The following is a 22879-nucleotide window of genomic DNA, read 5'->3' on the forward strand; positions in this document are numbered from 1 at the left end:
AAAGCAATCTGAAGGCCAAGAGGCTGCAGCTCCGAAGGCAGGGCAAGGAAGATTGGTGTGCATGGATCTGAGGCATGAATGAGAAGCCAACACAGAGCACATGGCAGCGGGTCTGCAGGGTCGGGCACTGCGAGGAGCAGATAACACAGCAGCAGCAATTGATATGACAGCCATCAGAGGAGGCGATCCATCTGCCAGAGGGCTTGGCTCAGGCACACCATCCCATTAACACCCGCTAGACTGGAACGAGATCAAAGGGAACGTTCCTGCTGCAGAAGGTAGCCAGCATCAGCAGAGAGACTCAACGCTTGGTAATGGGCTGAGCAAGAGTGCTTGCCAACGTACAGCACGCAGAGCACAACGCACAGCGTGCCAGAGGGTTTGTGCGGGGTCAAGCAGGCTCTCTGTACGTCTGATTTTTTCCACTGTATGGCACGGGAGTCTTACAGTCACCACTGCTCCTGTCCTGTCTGTCCCCATGTCTGCTTTGGCAGCTGCTACAGGTAGCTGAGTTGTGCACAGCTGAGCTGTGCACGTTGTTTTCTTTAGGGGTTGCTTTGTTATTTCTTCTTATTTTGCTCATTCTTTTAAATAAAAGCTCATTTGGCTATTGGACACAGTTGCTTCTCATGCTGGGGAAATAAACAGCACCCAGTGTGCACGCCTTAGCCATGCCCATTTGAGTAGCAACTGTATGTACAGAGGTACAGCTACAATATGGAGGTTTCTCCTTGGGCTGGGCTCAACATGCTTTGTCATTTTGCAGAGTCATAAGCAGAAACTTGACATCAAAACACCCCACAAGCACCAAGCCTCTCCCTTGCATCCATCTTTTTCACTCAGAGGGTGGTGAAGCGCTGGAACATCAAGGAGGTTGTGGATGTCCCATCCCTGCAGGCATTCAAGGCCAGGCTGGATGTGGCTCTGGGCAGCCTGGTCTGCTGGTTGGTGACCCTGCACACAGCAGGGGGTTGGAACCAGATGAGCATTGTGGTCCTTTTCAACCCAGGCCATTCTATGATTCTTTGATGATTGTACAACCCCAAGGAGCCACCACCAAGCTTTCCCACAGCTGTGTGGTGGTGGGTAGATGTGGAGGTCAACAAAGTTGATGGGAGTCTGTGTCTGACTTCTGTGGGGCCGCTGGTTCAAGATGGGTGTTGCTGTATGGCGCGTGCTTTATTGCCTTGCTGTAAGGTCAGCTCAATATCTCTCATGCGCCGGCTGGGCCACTGCCAAAAAGTAATGTAGCAAGACAAGGACAATGCTGAAATGAAGAGAAGTGGATGAGCTCAGTGCTCTCAATGTTAATTACCAGGCGTGATCGGCCTTGATAAAAACTTGCCAGGCCTAGAGCCACATTTTCTCACTTGCCTTTTATCATGATGGTGATGGATAAATGAATGGCATCTACCAAAGCCCAGCTCCTCAGGGGGATGTATGTGCATAAGGAAACTCCTGTACTAAAATCACCTTGCAGCGTGCACAGGAGTGTGCTGTGCGTGGCCCCTTTGCTTTGGTTTGACGTCTGTGCAAAGTGAGCTCTGCAGGCTCCACGTGGAGCATTTCTGGAGCAGTGGTCTGCCCTGTTCTCATCTGATCAATTTTATAGCTCTGAAAATGGGCACACCCTTCTCCAGTGTGGTCCTGTGAACCTTAGTGCACCCTGGTAGTGCAGCTGACAGCCCCAACAGCTCCTTAGCTCCTTGAGCTCAGCACCCCACGTGGCACAGCACAGTGCCACAACTTTTCTCACTTACAAAAGCTGGACGTGCTCAGTCGATGCTTTGGCTTGAGAAAATGGGTTGAAGTAGACAGATCATAAATAGGAAAACAGGGCCCTTCTGGGGGCAACCCCCAAGCAGAGGAAAGCATTTGGGGGCCCAGTACAGAAATGAAGCTGAGTCAGCATTTGGCAGCATTTTGCAAAATCTTTCAGATGAAGAAGGAGGAAAAGATTCCTTTGAGGGATGATCCCAGACCTCAGGATTTTCTCTGGAAGCAGAGCCTGCTGAACCCTGCTTATGGGCAAAGACCTTCAGCAGTGCCTTGGAGCATGAGCCCCTGCCAAGCGATGATAGATCCGCTTGGAAATCACAGCTGTGGTGTTCCCAGGGGAGGACCAGCATCATGCTGGGCTGCTCCTACTCATGCTCAAGCCCAGATCCACTTCAGAGCATCTCTGCTCCCCTGAATGTGTATGGGGGACATGGAGACGGAGCAGAGGGATGGAGAGGTGTCAGCCAGCAGCAGCTCTGGAGCTGGAACCACTAGAGGGAAGCACGAAGCCGCACACACTAATGGCTCCGAGGATGGGGATGGAGAGCCCGAGAGCTGGCAACAAAGAGAAGAGGCTGTGGGGACGGGCAGTGTTAACTCCTGGGGTTTGAGCAGCGCTGGGCCGGTCCAGCCGGGCAGGCAGAGTGCCATGAGCCGATTCAGAACAGTCCGAGTCCTTTTTGGTCCCCCAGAAAGAGATGATGGTTTCACATCGTGCCCAGCACAGCCACTGCTGTTACGCATCGAGTGCCTGGAGAGATTTTGGGTGCGTGGCAAAGACCTCAAGAATGCAACTGTTCTGCAGGGTGGAGGTGTTGAGACAGGAATCTTATTCCCTTCATCTCATTTTTGATCCAGTGTAGTTCCACTGCCCGCTCAGGCCATCCTTTGTGCCCTGGTCAGGATGAGCAGATCCACCCAGCACTCCGGGCTGTGCACCCAGCAGCATGCAGAAAGTCTTTTCTCCAGGCTGGTTCAACAGCTTCAGGAAGAAAGATTCCCTTCCGAAGTCCCGGAAGGAGCTGTGCAATTAATCTTTAGCACTTCATTTACCTCTGAGTATATTGCTTCACTAATGGCCAAAGCCCACACCATTGCCTCCTCCTCATCCCTCAGGTTCAGCTTATGGTTGGAGAATAGAGCGATTGAAAGATGGGACACTGAGACATGGTGGACAGCTCTGGGGTGCATAGAGCCCCAAGCACCCCTCTCACCTGCTCTCACCTCATTCTGGGTGCATTCAGAAAGGAGAGCTGGAGCTAAGTGCTGGGTGCTCAGCTCTGCTGGGTGCCCAGGGACTTCACATAATTATAGAATTAAGTGAATGATGGATATTCACATAATTATGATGCATTCAGCTCCAGGAGGGATGCTCTGCATTTTATTTTCACTATCCAGAGGGCTGCCCGTGGTGTGGAGATGACAAAAGCTACTATCAGCCATCCAGAAATGAGCCCTTCACAAAGTGATGATGATGATAAAGGACTAGACCTCCACACCTCCAGCTTGAGCCAGCTCCAAACATTCTCTATAAACGCATGCTCCTGACCAGTCCTAGTTCTATCTGTGCTCCTGGCCATCCCATGAACTGGATTATCCTCTGGAGGATCTCCCATCTCCCTGGAATTCCAGAATAACGTCTTGGGAATGGCACTGGCAGGAGACAGCCAGGAACTGACATCACTGAGCATTTATCTGGAGAAGTCTACAAAGCAGCACTGTCCTCTGAACAAGTGAACAGGACTAGGCTGGAGCAGGGAGTGACATGGAACTCATTCAGGAACAAATCACTCCGTCGGAGCGAAATCTCCTTGGAGCTGTGAGGAGCCCAGACGTGATGTCTTTGCTAGGAATACTCTTCACAAGGTGCCTGGAGAAAGCAGCTGCATTTGCAAAAGCATGGGGCAAAGGGTGTGAGGCTCCTCCTCCCTGCTCTGCCAGAGCTCAAAGGAAAGGAGGTGACTACTGCTGTATGGCGAAGCCCCTGCAGTGCTCCTTTCTTTGGGCACAGAGATCTGAGCATGCCTGGCTGCAGCTCTCCCATGTGTTAAGCCTTCCTTTGCTTCCAGTCTCAGATGTCTCGTTTTTTTCTGGAAAGTCCTTGCTTGAAGAATATGTCTGATCCTGTTTGGACCATAGCCCACGCACTGTTCTTCTCTCTCCACTTTGCTGGCTGAGAAAATGGGGGTCTGAGCCCATGCGTCTGCATCTGTTCATGGGAATGCCTGGAGGCATCACGTGTTAATACATTCGCTGCAGACCACAGACGAGCATTTCTTAATCTTACTAAATCACAGAAAAATGACAGCACGCTCTGGCTGCAAATGAACAGAGGCACCTTTATGCACCGACTGAGCCGGGTGAGAGTGAAAGAGCCTGCAGCCAGGGGTTGGGAATGACCCTCCTGTCGTCTTCCCAGCAAGAGGCAGAGGTGGTGGAAATGCATCTTTTACCTGCCCAAGGCCCCTGTGAGTCTGTAAACACAGAGCCAGGGCTCAGCTCTGCTCTAGAGGTGCTTTACTGCCCTTTGTCCAGGGCTGTTCTTGTGGACTCATGAGTAGAGGCCACAGCAGCATCGATCAGCGCTGCTCATCCAAGTAACCACAACAGGATTCTGGATAAGCTGCAGATAAACACTGCTGCTCCGCTTCCTGCCCTCAGCTGAGGTTTTCCACTCAGCAATAGGTGCTGTGTTTGTCATCCAGCAGAACTGCTGCTCTGGCTCTGCCCATATGGTCTCTTCCATCTGGGATAGGCAGGACAGCCAGCAGGTGCAGAAGAACCCCTTGTGCAAAATACTTGGGCAAAACAGGAACGCTTTGCTGTGCAACCTCTTTACTTACCCCTATTTTAGCAAAGCAGTTCACCTTACACCATGCAGTGACTCAGCCTCATCCCCACGAAGAACCACAGCATGACATACAGTGACCCTTTCATCCTCCACTGGATGGACATGATGTACAGCAGGGAGCTGCAAAGAATCTAAAAGAGCAGAAATACAACATAATGAGGCTTTTCAACCCCCAAAAGCCAAAGGTGATTGTTGCTTCTAATTGGATGTGCCTTGATCTCAGGGTGATGGAGGTGAGAGAAAAGCTTTGGGGTGAGGACAGGAGGGCAGGAAGGGTCAGTGCATCACACAGGCTGCTCTAGGGAGAACAAGTAACCCAGAACCCACTGCTCTCTCCTGAAGAAAGAGAGTTTGATTGGAAAATCTCTGCAGATCCACCACCATTTTGTCTCACCTTAACCTGACCCACTGCTCCTAAGGAAGCCAGGGCCCACAGCTGGCAGCTGTCACCACGAGCTTCCATTGGCCTCTCTGGAGATCTCAGGATGCTGATGCGACTGCACCTGCATGCTGGCCAGCAGTGGAAAAAACGGCACAGATGGAGCTCAGGTCCCATAGTTTCCCCCAGAACATCCAGCTGCCCCTCCTGTGCTCACCAGGTCTTCCAGAGACCCCACCCGAATTGCAGCAGGTTTCCAGCATTCCTGCCCTTGATACAGTCTGGTTGAGGGGTCTGTCAGCCTCCGACAGGAATATGTGGCCATTTACAAACTAAATTCTTCATGAAGTTGGACACAGCACTGGGTAGGTTTCACGCAATCATATGACTGTGATTGCCTGGATGGAAGGACTGTACCTCCCTAATCAAGTCTCTGCAAAGAGCAGGAAGGGCTCAGACCCAGCTGCATAGATGCAGTTATTCCTCAACATAGGAGAGCTGTTGTGGGTGATGCCTCCTCAGCACGATCAGCCTTTGTGGCAATCAGTGCCTGGGCTGACCCTGCCCAGGTGGGCTCTGATGGATACTCTGCTGCTCTCCTCTAAGCACAGGAAAGCACAAGCAGCAGGGAGCAGGGCAGGGCTGGCTGATGCAGGGCACTGCAGCGTGAGCCCTTTCAAGTGGCCTTATCAATTATTCACACCGCTCCAAGGCACGGCAGGTCCGCCTGCAGCTCCCTCCCCGCCTCCCCTCTCTCTCTGACATAACACGATTAGCTGGCTCCTTCACAGCTGGTCTTGGAAGATGTGTCAGGAGACATCTGAGATATGCAGAGCGCCCACGGGCTGGGAAAGAGCCCCAATCCAGGCTGTTGGCTGCTGTGTGGGCTATGGGATCTTTGCAGTTCCCTGTGGCAGGGCAGAAAGGACGGGGCAAAAGACACAGCTGCACTGCTTTGAGGTGATGAGTGATTGCAGGCTGAGGGCATGGTGCCCCACAGGTGCCTCCTGCAGCACAGCAGCTCTCAATCATCCTTGGTCGCATAGCAGGACCCATGCCTGCAGGCATGCACTCAATGCACCCATCCCCTCCTGCCCCATCCATGCCCCTTGTTTGGCCCCAACATTTCTGTCCTCTCCAGGAACGGGGAGATTCCCTCCCTTTCCACCTGAAGAAGTGTCATCTGAAGGCAGCGTAGGCACTGAGGGCGGAGTGTATTTTCCATTTCCCTCTTTGCATGGATCACATGCAGCCCTCTGTGCTGCATATGTATGCGCTGCTGAGGGTGGCACCACATTTGCACAGCTGTGTTTTGTGGCTGGCAGCAGACAGGGAGGATCCCCGTTAGCTCAGACATGGAGTTCTGCATCATCAGTGGAGGAGCCCAAAAGATCATAATGGCTAAGGCTGAGCATGGCTGAGGAGCACTTGGGCTGGGGGACCAGAATGTAGTTACACGCAGCCAGACCCACCCAGTGCTCTGCCAGCCTCCTCAGTGCAGCAACAGGAGAGCCCTGTAGCCAGGAGATGCCTCTGGGTGCTGACACCCTCACTGTGTGGTACTCCCACCCTGCTGCAAGAGCAGGCATCTCAGGATGGGGTCCTGCCGATGGAGCTCCTCCCTGCGTCCCTTGGGGGCAGTGGGATGGAAGAGGAGCCATCACCTGCCACCCTGGGGGGCTCCTCCTGCTGAGCGGATGGAGGGTGTGAGGGGCATTTAGCACTGATGAGAGGGGGTGGGTGACGTTTCTCCCCCATCTGCTGGATGAGGATGGGGATTGGGGGGGAAGGGGCTGCTGCTGCAGTGCTGGGAGAGCTGTGACCTGAGCTGGCTGCTCATTTGTAACGGGCTCCGTGTTCACGCTGTGGTCTCCGTCTACGAGCACTCAGCTGCCTTGTCATCAGCCAATTCGATCCATCAGCTTCTTGACAGGCTCGGAGAATAAAAATAACCACCCATTTCTAAGTGCCTATTATGGCACTTTGAAAAATGCCTCCGCAGGCGAGCCTGAATTATTCCCAAAGTACTCATTTTTTAAAAACGTTATTTTAATGTAATAAATTATTTGTACTGAAGAGTAAAAGATTATCTGTGTACCCTGATAGCTCTCCGCACAGCGAGGGGTGCGGGGCCGTGCCTGCCATGGGGAGGGAGTATAGGGAGCTGTGGGGTGTTGGGAGCAGAGCAGCTGTGGTGGGCACTGATGCTCAGTGCTGTGGGAAAACACAAATGGGAGACCCAAAGGGCTGCCCTCACTGCTTTAGAAAGCAGCCAGAAGCCATGGCATGGCATGGTGAAGCATCACCTGAGTGTGGAGACGGGATGGTAGGTGTTGGGTTGAAGGTTGTATTGGATGACCTGAGTGGTCTTTCCAGCCTTAATGATGGCACCAACCCATGGAGCAGCCCTCAGTGCTCCCAGCAGAAAGGTCGTGATGCCACACTGGGGCCATGGAGGTGCCCAGATGTGGAGATGCTCAGATGCCCACACACACCTCTACCCCTGCACCCACACCACCCTTGGGATCCACAGTCACCTTCCCAAAGCAGAAGTGCCCTGGGAGGACCTGATGGGATTGGTGTTTTTTTTCAGCAGGATATTTTCAGCGCCCCCAGGGCTTTATCTCCTATAGTAGTCTACGATATTTTTAATACTAACTTTTTAAATTCTGTTTTAATTTAAGCTAAACCCCAAAATACTCATTCCTCACAGCCTTGGAGGGAGAAAAAAAAAATAATAATAAAAAAAAAAGAAGATAAAACCGTATTTTGGCAGAATGTTTTGGATGCATCCAATGACAATTTTTTTTTTTTTCCTTAAAGAGTTATTTGTAAAATATGGATTGAGAGAGTGGAGTAACGCTCTGGTTCATGTTCCAAAACATGTTTTGGGAATACAGAGCCCAGCACTGCCCACTGGGCTGCTCCAGATGTGGGACTCCATCGCTGCTGGAGTTGTGTGGGGACACAGTGACCACTATGCCAGCAGAGCCCAATGCCTCCAAGTGGGACCAATGCATTTTGTGCACCACCACCTGCAACGCTGCAGCTCTGTGCTGTCCCCCTGCCTCCCTTGTGAGCCCATGCACCCACACTGGGGTGCACGATTCTGCTGTGCCTGGCATGTCCCGGGGCTGCCTCCCCTCCCCAGCGCCTTGATTATAGGGTAGCCATTCAAATCATTTTAATGAGCTCAGCCTGCTGCTGTGAGGCACCAGTAACTATGGCAACTTCATTCAAAGGTGGCTGTGCGTGGTGGCTGTGTCAGGATTTGCGTTTCGGGGAACTGATTGGAGGAGATGGGCGAAGGTGGGAGTCCGTGGGGAATTGGGGCTTGTTTGCACGAGAGGGTTCGTTTAACACGGTGACAGGTGGCACTCCCAGGGTGCAGACGGGTGCTCAGGCAGGTCCCTGCTGCTCTGGGTCCCAGGAGACCCGGTAACACTGTGCAGCTCTCCATCAGCTCCCAGCCAGCACCTTGCAGGCGTTAGCAAATTGGTCTGCAATCCTAGCAAAGGATTTGGCCCTTGCTCTCTGCTCACATGGTCGCTGTGGGCTGGTGGCTGTCTGAGGGCAGGATCAGGCCCATGGTGCCGCTTGGGTTGGCACAGCTGAATGCTGCCCTATGCCACCCCAGCCATGCTGCTCACCTGGCTCAACCAGGACAGTCCTGAGGCACTCACAGCAGTGATGGAGCTTGTGTGTGTCTGCTTTATTTTAGCATCCTCTGGAAGTCTGCAGGTGACACCGAGCTGGGAGAAGTGTCAGTCCACCTGAGGGTAAAAAGACCCTACAGAGGGACCTGGGCAGCCTGATAGCTAGGCTGAGGCTGTTGGGATGAGCTTCGATGAGACCAAGTGCTGGGTGCTGCACTTTGGGCACAACAGCCCCACGCAGCAGATGAGGGAATGGGATGAGTCCATTTGGAGAAGAGGAGCTCAGGGGAAACTTCATCACTCTCTGCAGCTGCCTGAAGGGAGGTTGTAGTGGGGGGTTAGCCTCTGCTTTTGGCAAACAGCAATAGGATGAGAGGTGATGGCCTCAAGTTGCTCCATGGGATGGCCAGGTTGGGTATTAGGAATGATTTCTTCTCCCAGATGCACTGACACAGGCTGCCCAGGGAGTGGTGGGGTCACCATCCCTGGAGATGTGTAAGGAAAGGGTAGATCTCACACTTAGGGACATGCTTTACTTGGCAATATTAGCAGTAAGTGTATGGTTGGACTGAATGATCTTAGAGGTCTTTTCCAACCTTCGTGATTCTATGATTCTTTGATCATGGACAGCAGAGACAGGCGTAGTTTGGTAGTAAATCACTGTCATCCTGCTCAGGCTAGCACTGGGCACTGGATTCAGAGGAAATAAATCTCATGTTTCAGCATGGCAACCATAAAACCTCAGTCCTGCTGCCACAGTTCTCTGTGTCCATGTACTTTATACAGGTAAAACAACGATGGCTTGGGCACGGGCTGCAACACTCGTCCTCCACCATCCAGCAGGTTAAATCATTGGCCCAGCAACGCATGGCTTTGCTGGATCCAATTGGTGTCCTGGGTCTGGTTGGTGTCCTGAGTGTGGTTAGGGTCCTGGATCCAATTGGAGTCCTGGATCCAATTGGGGTCCTGGATCCAATTGGGGTCCTGGGTCTGGTTGGCGTCCTGAATGTGACTGGGGTCCTGGATCCAATTAGGGTCCAGGATCTGGTTGTTCTTCTGCATCCAGTTGTTCTCCTGAATCCAATTGGTGTCCTGGGTCTCGTTGGTGTCCTGAGAGTTGTTGGTGTCTTGGATCTGGTTGGTGTCCAAGATCAGGTTCCTGGATTCAGATGATGTCCTGGCTCTGGCTGGTGTCCTCCCAGACACATCTTGGAGGAGGCTCCTGCCCTATGGAAAGCGTAGGTGAGGCCACCTTGTTTGGAGGAAAGCTGTGCTGGGAGGTGTGGGTTCCCAAGTCACCCCTGGCAGTAGCACATCCAGCATTGGTCTCCTCCCTTTGTGTCACCCTGTGTCTGCTCTGCGGTGCAAGACAACACCACACAAGATGAATCACCAAGATCAGAGGTCACCCCATTCCACACCATCTCTGTGACCTCTTCCCAGCTCATTTTGTCAATGACTTTGCACCAAACTTGCTGCAGAGTTTTGCTTGCTTGTATCAGTGACCTAATTTCAGTCTCAATATAAATAAATCCTACAGAAAGCTGAGCTTTTCGGCATACTCCACCACTGAAATTACTCCAGATGCACACGTGTGCATCTTGGATCAGATTCTCATCCCAGCTGAACTGCTCAAGTGAAGGCTCAGCAAGGTGTCAGGATCTATTTGAAGCAGCTCCTGGATTGCACCAACAATAAATTTGTGTTTATAGTCTCGGTAGCTGAAGTCAGTTCATAGGGGAAAGGCAAAAGAAGAGAGAATGCATGCTGGGTGGAGGTGGGGATCTCAGGGGTCCCAGGCTGCAGCGTGGAAGGTGTTCCCTATGGACACCACACCTTGACGTCTGCTCAACCTCAGACTTGCAGGCACAGAACAGAGCAAAATTTTCTCGCTCAACAGCTTCTTGCTGAGGCTGGAGTTGCTCCTGACGTTGTCTCTTTGCCCATTTTAATGAATCCAGCAAGGGTTCTTAGTTATGGGAAAGCAGCACAGGAGAGGCGCGTAGAAAAGAAGTCAGGACGGAAATGTGGTGGGAGTTTTTGGATGAATATTTTTTCCACTGGAAAATGCTGATTTATTTATTTTTTTTAAACCAACACTTATTTCAAGAGAAGGTCAGTTTTGATTAATTTCTTGAGTCAGAAAAAATCTGGAAGGAGTTCTAAATTTGTCAAAATGAAGTGTTTTGACATTCTCGAAGGAGAGAAAAAAAAAATCTATTTTCCAGTTCAGTCGACCCCTTGTTTTGAAATTTAAGCTAATTATAATTAAACATTTCAAAAAGATAAATACTTGGAAATTGGACTTGGAAGGGAGGCTCAGCTCAGGGACGTCTTGAAGGTTTTGGCTTTTCAGGACAGGCTGAATACCTTCGTGAAATCTGAGAGCAGCACTTCCTATCACCTCAACTCGGGATGACACAAGAGGAAACGCAGCCTCTTCTGCATCAGCTGCAGTCATCGCTCGGCCAATGCTGCAAAAGCTTTCCTCCTTCCAGGCCTGGAGCAGATGGACTGGAGCACTGAGTGGGGCTGGAGGCAGCTGACAGTGATGGGCAAATGGCTCTGATGGCACACATGGGCTGCAGGGCTCCTAGAAATGACTGTGAGAAGTCAGACGATGCTGTCAGCAGCTGAACACCTCCTGGAAAAAGGAGCTCAGGGAAGACCTCATAGACCTCTGCAGCTGCCTGAAGAGAGGATGTGGCGAGGGGGGGTCAGCCTCTGCTCTGCATATCGCCAGTAATGGCAATATGATGAGATGTGGTGGCCTCATGTTGTGCCAGGGAATGGTCAGGATGGGTATTAGGAACAATTTCTTCTCCAAAAGAGCAGTGATGCATTGGCACAGCAGCACAGGGAATGGTGGGGTCACCGTCCCTGGAGGTGTTACTGAGCCATGGAGATGTGGCACTGAGAGATGCAGGCACTGAGCGTGGTGGGGGTTGGGTGGGACCTGAGTATCCCAGAGGTCTTTACCAACCTTCATGATCCTATGATTCCATGAATCCTGTGGCTGCTCCAGGGTTTCAGAGAGACAGTTAGCTCCTGACTTCAACACACAGGATCATAAGAAGGTCATTCAGATTCCCCAATACCAAAATGTCCCCTGGCTCGCAGTCCCATGCATCCAGGCCATCCTGACAGCCTGCAGGTCTGTGCACAGCCTGGCTCAGACGTGCTCTGCGCTCCTCTCCTGGCATGGAGCAGCTCCAGGCGAGCAGCAGGACGGCGGGAGCTGCCAGCTTCCCTGCTCTGTGCCAGGCTGGGGAGAGCTGCTGAGCACACATGGTCTCTGGGCCCGCTGATCTTTAGCCACAAAGCTCTCGTCTAAATTGCTTTTCAGCTCGTTGGAAGTGATTACATTTTCCTGGAAGGATTTGACCCGCTGGCTGCGGTGGCAGCTCCTCCGTGTGGCTGCTGGCGTGGGGCTCTGCAATGACAGCCAGCAGGAACAGGAGCTCTGCCTTCCTGTCCTTGGGACAGCTGCAAGGGCTGCTGATTTGAAGGGTGCACAGAGCAGAGCCTGGGGTAAGGAGGAGGTGTTTCACCCCCAAGACAAGGAGATGGAGTGCACAGGGCTGGGTGCAGAGCATCTGCATGGACTGCCCAGGACAAAAAGCAGACAGGATGGAGAATGCGACACCGTATCTCACTGGGAGTTTATGCAACATGAGTGCTGCGGGACCAGCCAAGGTTCAGGGTTTGGAGGCTTGCTCAGAGCCAGGAAGGCTCCTCTGGACTTGCTGGGGAAGTGGGTGTGTGAGGAGCTGTGGGAGATATCTGCAGTACTTCTCGCCAAGCAGACTTACTGCTTGGCCTCGTGGCCTGGCAGAACAACTGCAGCCAGCACCGTCCTGGGGAAGGGATTGTGTCCCCATCCAGCCCTGCAGAAATCCCGGGAATGTCTCAGCAGTTCAGAACAGTCCAACGTTCCAGCAAAAACATCCTGTTAACTTCGCAGAGCCCGGGAGCAGCAGAGAAACTCGTTTCTCTGTTTCTTGGATCCGGGTGTACAGGAAGCAGTGCTGGAGCTCCCCAGGGTGCTCCATCCCACCACGTGCACAGCTGCCTTGTGCACAGCTGGGGACCAGGCAGATGTTGACACCCTGGGTCTGAGGACACGGGTCTGTTTGGTTTGGAGCAATGGAGCAAGCTGCTCTTAGCCCCAGATGTCAATTGCTGTGCCACTGCTTTTATTTTCCCCTTGGTTTATCTGCACCTTTTTAAAGGAGTATTGCAAAGAAATGGATCTGCTGGCATTGCTGCACTGCTCTGTCCCCATGGATGGAGACGGAGCACAGCACAAGGGCTGCAACCCCTCAAGCACCTTCTTTGTAGGACAGGATTGTGGTGGTCCTGATCTCAACCCAGCTGCAGGGGCAAAGAAGAAAGAGAAACACTTTTACTCCTCTCCAGATCAGCCAGATTAAACCCAGGATGTGAGAAGCGCTGTTACACTTCTGTGAAAGACACAGTTCATAGATGAGGCAGATCCAGGCAATTTCAGTAAAACTTCTCTGTCAGAACATCCCCAGGCTCCCAGTGCTGATGCTCTCATAAGCAATAATACGCTGCCAAGTACTGAAAATAATAAGTGATAGGGCATTCTTGGTACATCTCAGCCACCAAAACACAGAAACAGACCTGTTTAGCAAAAGCAAACCCAACGTGTACAGACACACCAGGTAGCTTAGAGTGGAGCGAAGCTTTCAGCAACATCCCAGCTCTGCAGCTGTCCTGCAGGAAGGCAGAAAGCTCGTGTTCAGCATCCCCAGGGGAGAGCAATTTATAGATTCTGAAGAGAGAGAAACAGCCTTCAGATGAAGTATCAGACTCCAACCTCTCCGAAGGGAAGAGCAGAGGGACAGGAGTTTGATTGATTGCAGCAGCCCCTTTGGTTTTCATAGCCACGACTTCCCTCTCCCCTAGGCAATGCTGGGGTGAGATGACTTGTTTCCCTGCGGACCCTAATCTGCTTTGCTTGCTCACAAATTTGCCCCCTGGCCAGAGAGGAGCCACTGCATCAATATGTATCGATGAAAGAAGATTTTCAGTCTTCAGAACCAGAAGTTGGGAGCAGTTTCTGCCATGAATTCATGGGTCTGTCTGTGCAGCTGGTTTAGTGAGGTGGTTTTACCATCCCAATCCAACGCTAGGGCTGCCCTGGGTGCAGAGGGGTCTGCAGCTCCCACTACACCAGGGGCATTGGGAAAAAACTTTCTTCAAGGATTCCCAACCATTTGAAGGCCTTCTCCCTGTTTTTCACAGCCCACACAGGGTGTGTAACCTCTGGACATGCCAACTTACCCATCTTGAGAGCACCGTGCTTTTGAGCCAGAACAAATCCAATCACTCCAGCTCTTCCTGATGGGCAAGAGAAAAACCAGACGTGGCAGCTGGAAGCTGCCGTGATCACCTTGTGTCACCAAGAGCAGGAGGGATTCCCAGCCACCCAGCAGCATGCAAGAAGCCTCAATCCTGCTGCCTTCCACTTTCCCCTACAGCAGGGATGGGCATTTCCAGGCAGGTGCTGCACGCAGGTCCTGGGAGCAATCTGCAGGGCTGTAATGACAGAGATAACTCACACCGTGTCACCCAGTAGTGATACATGGTAATGCTACACAAACCCGTCTATCTGGTGCTCTCCATTTATCTTTCTGCCTCTCTATTTATCTCTTCCCCCAGCCTAACACTGGGTGCTGTGCAGGAGCTGGAAATGCCAGCTGCTGAAAATGCAATTTGCTTCGATTCACCCACATCTCTCAAAATATCTCTGTGACCCCTGGAATTTTTTATTTTATTTTATTTTATTTTTTGCAACGAATTATGATAATGATGATTTTTATTTGCGTTAACAAACTGCAGTGGCTCAACATGGCCAGCAAACATATAAATACATATAAACTTTCAAATAAAGAGGCCTTAAAGCTGTATGTATCAAACAGAGGTGTTTTTTCTCTCCTCTCCCTTCCTAAAAGGCATCAGCACAAAATTTCTCCCCTAATTATAACAATGCTTCTCCTAATGAAAGAATTCATTTGCCTTCTCTAATCAGCTTTGGAAATTGCAGCCGATCTGTGGAGGAGGGGCTGAGATGGAAGCCCACAGCTTCTAAAGCACCTCAGGAATGAGGAAACCACAGCCACAGGAGGTGCACATAGAGGAGGATGGTAGGGCAGTGCTGGGCTGCTGGGGAACAGTGCAGGGTGCTGGGGACCTTTTGCTTCCAGGAGTGGGAATTGTGCTCTGCACTCCTGGCTGGTGAGCAAACCCTGAGGCTGATGGATGAGGTTTCAGAGCACATCAGTCTTATTCCTTTTTACGTAGTGAATGAGGTGATGCTGATCCAAAGAGGCGGCTTCTCCAAGTTCCTGGAAAGTCTGGGAAGTGCAGGCTGTGGGTGTTGAGGGGTATTTCTGCTCAACCCATCATTTATAAATCAAAAAGAAGCTTCATTTGGCCAGCATTGGGCACATAGGGTGCTGCCAGCCTGCTGCCCACCTCCCAGCACCCCCAGCATGGGCTCTTCATCCTGCCCCATCCACTCAGACCCTTGGCACACTCACCAACATCAGCCCTTGCCTTGGCTTTAGGATGTGTTTGGGAAGTGCAGAGGGAGCTCTGGGAGCAAACAGGTGAGACCCAACACACACTGCTTTGTGGCCAGGCTTTGGGTGGGGGATCAGGTAGTGTGTCACTGCTGGGCATAACGCAGCCCCTTCACTCAGCAAAATCAGGAATAAAAGAAGTAGGGCTGATGAGCAGCACTGCCTCACACACTGTCATTGGGCAGAGAGGAACAGCCTTCCTGCCACTGTATAGAACCAGGCACGCTGGGGGCAGGGGGAGGCCAGGATGACCTGAACTCCACCAAATCAGACCTTAAATGTCATTTTCCACAAGTGCAGTGATGTTTCAACATTTAAATAAGACTTATTTACGTGGTAGCAATGGCAACCCTAGGCAGCTGGAAGCTGGCCCAGGAGAAGAGAGAACCTGGAGCTGAGAGAGGAACAAGAACCCATTCCTGGCTGGGGCTGCTCTGAGGATGCACAGAGCTCATGGCAGTGGTGCTCCCAGGCCGAGGCCATGGGGACACGTGTGACAGATGCAGGGTATCTGTTTTCCCTTCAATGGAATAAATGCTGTCTTCAGAGCAGCACATTCCCCGCCACCACTAATGAAAACACATGGTGCATTTATGCAAAAGCTCCTTCTCATTCTTGGTAATGACATTGGTGGTGGCAGCTCCTGTCTCCTCCTGCTGCCTCGCTCCCTCCCAAGCACCCTTGTCATTTCCCTTCCCTTTATAGACAGCCTTTAATGGGATGAGTCCTTTGCCAGCAGAAAGGAGCCAATGTGTTCTCAGCGGCTGTCAAAGGCACTTCGACTGCATAAAGAGCCTCCCATGTGGTCTCACAGTTAAAATATATATACATACAACAGACAAAACTGTCACCAACGTGCCAGAACCATCATTAGCACTTGATCTTCCTAGCACAGAGGACATGCCTCAGCCGGTTATTTTCATCCTAAATCCTTCTTTTAGTTTTCTTTGTATTTTGGGAACTGGGCAGGGGAAGGGGACTTAATTTCCCCTATTCTGCTTGGAAGACACAACACGGATCTGGTGGGCACGTTGTGTTCCCAGTAAGGAGCTGTGGCATCTCTACGAGATGCTTTAGAAAGTGTCAGACAACCTCCCAGCCTGCCTCCCCCCTTCCACCCTTTGATGAGCTTTAGATGAGATGAAGGTAGCCGTGGAGTGCAGGAAAAGGAAAAATTACACAGCATCAAGAGAGAGCAACACGGCAAGGATGTGCTGAGAGAGAGAAGGAGCTGATTTCTCTGCTAAATCAGCCACAAGGGCCCTGCAGCACCTGCTGCTGTCAGAGGGGAGCTCAGCAGGCAGAGAAAGGGAAGATGCCCATCCCTTGAATCAATGCTTCTGGCTCCCCCGACCCATGTGCTGCAGGCCTGGTGCATCTGGGTCTGCCTGAAGCTGAGGGCACTCCATGGATCTATGCTTTCCTGCCAAAGGAGCAGGGCACATGGGCTGGCTGCTGCAATGGGTTCCTTGTCTCCCTGCAGAACGTCTGCCCTAGAGACGCCTGTTTTCCAGGTCAGGACAGCATTGCTCACACGGTGCCAGATGCTGGATAAAGGAGCTGGCTCACCTGGCCACACAGAGAAGTCCTGCAGCAGACACAGGTCCCACAGAATGGCCATGCAGTGACCCACTCAGAGGAACCTGCTGCCATCCTGAGCTCAGCCCAGCAGTGCAGGCCCAGAGCTGTGCTCCAGGGACATCCTTCAGCACTGCTCCACAGATGAACTTTGCTCCCTCCAGCTCCCCAGGAGCACAAAACCAGCTGACTGCAGTGACACCCAGGGTCAGAGCAGGGCTTTGTACTGAAGGGCAACCCCAGCAGGACATCTCTAGGGCTGGGACATGGGGAACAAAGCCAGGAGGATGCAGCCCTCCATTTCCCCTGGAGCATCCACCTGAGCCCCAGCACAGCAAAGCCTGGGCAGGAACAACGGGCAGGATCAGGCTGGTATGATGAATGTGTTGGAGGATGCCATGCGGTTTCGCAGACAGAAAGAGAGGCTAAATTCATCTACTAAATTATTCACTGTGAATTTTTGCTCTGTTCTAGCAGACACACATCCAGCAGCTATATAATAGGGAAATTCAGTATATATCATAGTAGTTAGACACGTATCCATTACGCACAGCAGTTGTTAATCTTCAGTGAACGTATTTAATAATAGCTATTTATGTAACATACATTAACTACCCCTTTTAAACTGAAATTGAATGCATATTTGAGAACCTTAATTCAAAGCACTACTTAAAGCTGAGTCTCTGAGTCAGGGTAATAAGGATTTCGAAAGCCGGGTGTTTAAGTACTTCAGAATAAAAAAGGTGACTGGAAAGAAAATCTTTGAAAGAAAAACCACCCAAAGGCATTTTTTTTTATTTTTTATTTTTTAATTTTACACTTGAAATCCTGCCTTGGGTGCAGATGGAGCCATGTGGCCGAGAGGACACCAGGGGCAAAGGAAAGGCGTGGAGCTGGCACACATCTGCTTCTTGCAGGCAGGAGATTGCTGAGTGCCCCGGGGGCAGTGGGGCTCTGGGGACCACACTCAGCCTTTCTGCAGGGATGAACCAGGCTCTGCAGCTCCCTCACAGGCTGCTCCAGGCCATGGGGATCTCCTGTTATTAGCAATGCTGCTGCGCAGTCTGCCTGCAGCTGGGGAGGGTGGGAAGCACCGTGGTACCTCCAGCCTGGCAGCAAACCCATCACAAAGCCTGGAGAGGGGTGGGAGAAAAAAGCACAGAGGCACAAAGCGCTGCCAGATTCCATCTGTCCCCGTGGCACTGCAGATTGGGTGTGTTCTGAGCTCACCAGCCTGAGGCCAGGGGTGCTGCCAGGCTAGAACATCCTAAAACACAACATTGGACTGAAGAGAGATGGGGAGGATAGGTGGCACTGATAAAAGATCCAAGTGGGACCTGGCTATGAGCTGGGGACATTGGAGACCCAAGCATGCTGCCTGGCCACCCAGAGAGGCAGGACCAGGGCATCCTCTGACCACACTCCATCCTTGGACCTTTCTTGATGTGTTCATCCCAAGGCTCCTAACCCAGGGGAACCTTGGAGGTTAGCAGCCCTCAATGGATTTCCCTCTTGTAAATGAGTCTGCAGAGCTGCACAGTTTTCATTCACACTGCGTAGTGCCACCTCCCTCTCTTTGTTACAAGGTGGTGACTCTCAGCTCTGTGGAGAGCCACCCAGAACTGGTGGGCTCCTATCAAACACATTCACATCCTTCTGGAGGTGGGACCAGATCAGCCTAGGCTTGAAGGCAGAGCCCACTGACAGTTCCTGGTCCTCATACTTCTGATCTTCGTTCCTTTCCTAATAATTCCTATCACTTGATTTGCTTTTTCTCACACGAGCGCAGAGCTGATATTTTCTAAGAAGTGTATATGATAACACCAAGATCTCATTCTTCAGCAGTGGCAGGCAGCTCACAGTGCTTTATTTAATTCATAAAATTAAGATGGTCTTTTTCCATGTACATTTACCTACATTGAATTCTACCTACCACTTTGTCACCAGTCACTTGCTGTCACTAAGTCTTTGTGCAACTCTTCACAATTGGCCCTTGTCTTTACTACCGAAATAATTCAGTATCCACAATTTTTGGCCGTAGATATTAATGCAAGAAGTAAAATTGATGCTAAGAGGGAATCTGGGGTAACCCATTTCGTGGGGTCTGGGAACCATCAGCTCAACCATGAGTTGGAGAAATCAAAGCAGAGGGCACTAGGACAGCTTAATGTAAACACAGCTTTGCATAAACAGAGTCTGTGCATGAGGATATGCTGGAGACAGACTGGGCAGAGATGTGGGTTACACCTGCAGGGTGGATGGATGGATGGATGGATGGATGGATGGATGGATGGATGGATGGATGGATGGATGGATGGATGACTTCACCACAGAGACAATGGCATTCCTGGGAGGAAGGATTTGGCTGGGAGTCATTTGGGGGCTGGGAATGATCCAGTGTATTTGCTTTTCTTCGTGGCTCCTGTTGGAGGCTGCTGGGAAGCCAAGCAATGTAGGGACCTTCTTCAACACAGGTGCTGTGCCTGCGTTGTGGAAAACAGCCTTCCTGGTCTCTCCTTTCCAAAGATTAAGCCAAAGGGCGCTGCAAAGATGTTGTGATTTGATTTTCAGGCTGGGAGGGAGAACTTGAGCCCTGTCAAGCCCAAAGTTTCTGCTTGATGACAGCAGATCCAAGTTGGTGAACAGCCATGAGTGATGGAGCCTCCACCACACGCCAGAGCAAGCTGTTGGAGGGGTTTGGCTCTCTGGCTGCTGGCACTGGTGCTCAGCTCCCAGTTTGCCTGGCTGTACCCTCCAGCTGCTAGCTGCTAGCCTGCCGTTGTCTGCAAGCCAGCTGGCAGCTCAGCATCTCCTCCTCCAAAAGGCACTTCTACACTCAGATGAGTCACTTATTAATGCTGCCTCGGATTTAGCAGGGATGCTCACACCTTGCACTCCTCTCCCAGCTCACAACAACTTTCCAGCATCCAAGATCAGCCCTTCAGTTATTTCCTGATGATTTCCAAGCTCGTCACCAAGCTTTTAAATACACAGAGCTCTGGCACGGGCAGGGAGTTCAGTGACTGCCTCAGTAAGCCATGGCCAAAGGTAATGCCATGTCCCTGCTGCAAGCTGGTGTTTCCCTGCTCTTGGAGCCAGGAGCTGCTTCAGGGCTGGCAGCCACACCACGACAGCCTCTGGTTTGTCCATCATCCACAACATCCATTGCAAAGGTTTTACTATTTAGCATACAGCCACCTCCCTTTGCAAGGGCCAAATCCAGTTCCTTGGATTTGAAAGGAGGTTTGCCCCTCCTCCCACCTTTAATTATCACTATTATTATTATATATATATTTTTAAAGCCTTAAAGATGAACTAGTTCTAAAAACACAGAAATGAGATTCCTTTCAGCTCATTTGCAAACTGTGCATTTATTTGTTTGCTTCCTTTAATGCTATCCAAGCTTGGAAGAGAGATTGAGGTTTTCCAACTTATTGTCAAATTGATTTTTAAAGGGTTTGGAGTCAACATTTCATCTGACAGTCCCAGAATACTTTGCTTCAATCAAGCTTCTGGATTTTTCAAAATTAAACGAAGGAGAGTTTTGAAACTGAAGAACGTTTCAGAGCCAAAAAATCAAAACATTTCGTCTTGAACCTGTCAAAACTGGCCATTTTGAGTCTTTTCACATGCTTTTTCCTCCCCCAAAAAATGAAAAAAATTAGGCAAAATCACCATAATTTTACAAAACAGAGCTGACAAACTTGTGTTTCTACCACAGAAAACTTGCAGGAAGCAAAATTCATTCATCTCCGCTCCCGGTGGAGGAAAAAAAAAAACAGCCTCCAAAAAATGCAGACCCTAGAATTCCAAGGCAAAAAAAAAAAAAAAAAAAAAAAAGAAATGAATTTGTCCGCTCTCCAGCCAAACAGCCTTCCCACTCCTAATTTCTGTGGATAAATGGCCGCTCGCTGTATCAGCATGTGAGGCACGCGGGGCGCGGAGCCAAGAGGCGGCGCGCGATTTCTGCCCCGCTCACCTGCCTGCTGCTGGGCTCTGTGCTGCTTCGCGTCGGGAGCATCCCCTCCTTGCCAGCATCCCTGCTTTATTAGCAGGGATAATTGCCCTTCCCGGCTGGGAGTCCACCAGCCTTGTCAAAAACACCTTGGCACAAATCTAAACAATGCCCTGCCCTCAATTTTGGCTTGCACAGTGGGGCAGGGGGCAAAGGAACCCCGCAGCACTCAGCCCTTGGCTTGAGCCGCCAGGGCGAGAGGAGCTGATTGCCTCTGCTCGCCAGCTCCCTTGCTGATTGATTTATGGAGTGGGAGATTAAGGGCTGGAACTGGTAACAGGGAGCTTTGAAATGAATGAAATTGCAAAGAGGATTGTGAAGCACGGCCGAGCCACTCTGGCAGTGAGTGGCTGCTTTGTGCCAGGTGGGGAGGATGGGGCAGCGGGGGGACCCAGCAAAGGGTGCTGAACCTGAGGGGCAGGCAGGTTGTCCCTCATTGTCCTGCCCACGGAGGAGCTCAAGGCCAAGCTGTGAGCTCTGATTTAGAGCTTGATCTCGTGGTTGGCAACCCTGCCTGGGGTTTGGAACCCTGGGGGTTGGAACTTGATGATCCTTGAGGTCCCTTCTAACCCAAGCCAGTCTATGATTCCTTGTGTGCAATAAATGTGAAATACAGCTAGAAGGACATCACAGGATCTTGCTTTGATCAAGGAAAGGTGTGTCCATGGGTGCAAGAGCCTCCCAGAATTGTGCGTGTTTCATGCATTCATTCACTGTAGCAACAGACACTGAAGAGCAGTTGTGGGTTTGGTGCTATCTGCATCACAGGGCTGGACAGACACTGCATCACCAGAAGTCAAGGAAAACATTGCAGGGGCATTGCAAAACACCTTCAATCACTGCCTCTTCTGCTGATGCTTCTGATGTCTGAATTGTTGGGTTCTCCATCGGCCTTGACACTTCCCAGCAGCTTCCTTGGAGCCCTTGCAGTCCCACAGGGAGCTGGGGCTCCTGTGAGCACCTTGGTTCAGCACGCCAGGATAATGGGAGCTCTGGCTCTCCTCCTTGCAATGCCAGTGATAAAATTTTGTGCTAAATTCATCGTAGGCAGCCATTGCAGGAACACCGGCCCAAAATGCATTTCTATTATGTTGGGCAACAGTGCTCAAGGCAGCATTTCCTCAGTCCTTGTGCAGATACCCTGGGTACATTTAGCCTTTCCTGTGTTCTTCGACTTCTGTAGATACTGCAGCAACACATCATGGATATACAAGTGGATTCAAATTGCTGCAAACCAGCGATGAGAGAGCCCAGCTAGCCCAGCCTGAGCTTCTGGCACTGGAAAACTGCTGCTTTTACCCTTGTACAGAGCTCCTGCAGCAAAACCCCAGCACAGCAGTGTGAAGGGCTGGAGAGCAGGGTCCTGCGGGGGGTCTGGGGCATGGCAGCACCTGGATGAGCAGAGGGAGCTGGGGGTGGGATGGGATGGGAACGAGGAGCTTTCATCGAGGCGGTCGCACGCCAGCCCTCGGCCAGTCCCAGCACAGCAGGACACGGCTGATCGAAGCCCGATGGATTGAGGAAGATCAAAGCTCCTCTTTTATCTCAACCTCCCTTCTGCCTTCCTCCACAGCTGGAGGGCGTGTGTTCCCCTTCTTTGTAGATGTTCCATCCGTGTCTTTAAATCTTCACTTTAAGCCTCCCTTTCTTCTCCAGCGTGCAGCTGAGTCCTTTCCGAGCGTGCTGTTGTAATGCCCATGGAGGATCCTATTCTAAAGGCATAAATTACACTGCACCATGTCGGCTCCCTCTAGCTGAGCATCTTTCTCAGGTAGCACTTTGTGTTAAGTGCACATTAACCAGTCCTGAGCTGCTCCAGTATCACAAAGCACGGCTCGGGGGACACCCCTCTGCCTGGCGTTCATTAGGATCAATGCCGACAGCGTTGCCCAAACCAGGATGAATCCTGACAACCCTCTCCTCCGTTGCTGGGGCTGCCATTACCTAATTGGATCCAATGTAACGTATTAGAGCACGCATTATGAGATGACACAAATTGCTTTTGGCTCT

The 22879-nt window shown here is 51.2% G+C and overlaps 1 long non-coding RNA gene across 1 annotated transcript; it reads right to left on the reverse strand.

Annotated features, from left to right (window-relative positions):
• Positions 1–1621: 1621 nt before the first annotated feature.
• LOC149915115 (uncharacterized) lies at positions 1622–5655 on the reverse strand. The gene is made up of 2 exons (XR_016459719.1): positions 5025–5655; positions 1622–4761 (listed from the first exon to the last, which is right to left on the reverse strand). It is a non-coding gene; the product is annotated as an uncharacterized LOC149915115 (long non-coding RNA).
• Positions 5656–22879: the final 17224 nt, after the last annotated feature.

The sequence above is a fragment of the Phasianus colchicus genome, chromosome 24 (assembly GCF_987193195.1).
Source record: "Phasianus colchicus chromosome 24, bPhaCol1.hap1.1, whole genome shotgun sequence".
Classification (NCBI taxonomy): Eukaryota; Metazoa; Chordata; class Aves; order Galliformes; family Phasianidae; genus Phasianus; species Phasianus colchicus.